This window comes from Galeopterus variegatus, unplaced genomic scaffold (assembly GCF_000696425.1).
Source record: "Galeopterus variegatus unplaced genomic scaffold, G_variegatus-3.0.2 Scaffold5767, whole genome shotgun sequence".
NCBI classification, from domain to species: Eukaryota; Metazoa; Chordata; class Mammalia; order Dermoptera; family Cynocephalidae; genus Galeopterus; species Galeopterus variegatus.
The window spans coordinates 118,544-120,475 of NW_007731878.1; positions in this window are offsets into that span (position 1 = coordinate 118,544).

The following is a 1,932-nucleotide window of genomic DNA, read 5'->3' on the forward strand; positions in this document are numbered from 1 at the left end:
GAAAAAAAAAAAAAAAAAAAAAAAATCCAATAAGGACCAAGAACAGGCAAAAGTTTTCATTACATTTGAAAAAAAAGTCACAGAAATAATTTGTTTTTATCAATAAATGGAAAAATCTTTTATAAATATTTTGAAAAATGTCTTAAAAGAGTAATAGAGGCACTAGTGCTGGAGTCATAAATCCCATCTTCAATCATCTCTTGAGAACGGGGCACATGTGCCCACAAGTCCACCTCACTGATAAGAAAATAAGAGCGCCTGATAATTGAGAGCCTAATATGTGAGAGGCCTTATATGATTCACTGTACTCAAATTGTCTCTCATCCTCACAACAGCTCTATCAAGTGATTAAACCAGTGATTGATCAGAATCTGTGGTTGCAGAAAATTTCAGAAACAGATAAAGAAAAATATAAATTTAAAATCACTCCAAATTTTATCACCCTGAGAAACATAGGTTTGTTTGTAAACAAATGAATGCTATCTTTATTTTTAATGGCTGTGTGGTATTCCATTTTCTGTACATTTTTGGTCTATTTAATAAATCTTTTGGTGGATATTTGGGTTTGTATTTTCTATTATTTTAAGTAGTGCTACAGGAAAAATCTTGTATATATTTTGGGACTCTTGTCCTATTGTTTCCTCAAGAAAATTTCTAGAAATGAGGTTGCTGGTTTAAAGAGCATGCCCTTTTTTAAAGGACGTTAAAAAATTTTGTTGGCAAATTGTCATTCTGTAAAAAGCAGAATCAGTTCCACTCCCACTAGTAGTATGTGAAAGTGCCCATTTCCTTACACATCCACATTAACACTAGATAACACTATTCTTTTAATCCTTGCTAATCTGATAAATGAAGATATTATCTCATTTTAATTTGTTTTTAAGTACTAGTGAGGCTGACTGCCTTTTGTGAAGGCAGCTTCCATTTTATAGTCACTCCTGTAGCATTTTTGTATGTACCTCAGTGATAACATGAATTCATGACGAATGAACTAGCATGAAAGACAGCATAATATTCAATTCAACATTATCATGCTCCTTCTGTGTGCATGTGCTAAAAGTCTTTCTTTTCCACAAGGCAGTGAACTCTTAGAAGGAGAGATTGGTTTGTTCATCACCTCCATAAAGTCCTGCTTTTCTTATGATCTTCAGGCATACAGTCACCTGTGACTCTTAGTCTGTCAGGAGAGAAGGGAGCTTGCCTGGCGCACAGCAGGGCTACATTTGCTTGCCTGGGTTTTGCTCATGCTCCTTCCCCAGCCTCTACCCCTTTACAACAGGGACCTGAAGCCCAGGGAGTTACAGTAATTTGTTCAAAGCCTAAAGCTAATTGGTGGCCAAGCCAAAGTCAGACGTATGTCTTCTCTGTTTTCATCACTTTATCACTCTCTTGTAGTCCACGTGGCCATCTGATCCCGAATGATTGCTTTGTATCTGAACTTGCTCTTGATTATCTACTTTCACTTACTGCTCTTGGTTGATTATAGCTCTCCAAGTAGAATTCCAGCACTTTCAGAAAAACTAGTTTTGCTTTGTTGATCCTTCTTTCCATAGTGCCTAACCTGGTGCTGCCAGGGCTAGCAAACCTTCAATGAACACTTGCTTGGGGGAGGCTGTGCTTATGGCAACTGCTCTGCTACAATTTTTATTCTTTTCAGAATGAAACTCCTCAAAAATCTCCTAGCCAGTTACTTTTTAAAATGTCAAAAATCAGTTACATTTCTGGTTCTCCTGTTTCAGAATGTCTGTGCCCTCATCGACTCTATAGCACAATTATTAATCAGAACATTAGGAAATTATTTGTTATATGCTGTTATTGTACCTTGAACTTTAAAGGAAATTAGTTTTATTCTTCCCTTTGATGAAGCATTTCTTTAATAGTCACTAGGTGATTTGAAGTGCACTCAATTTGGGCTGAGCTTCCTTTGGTGAT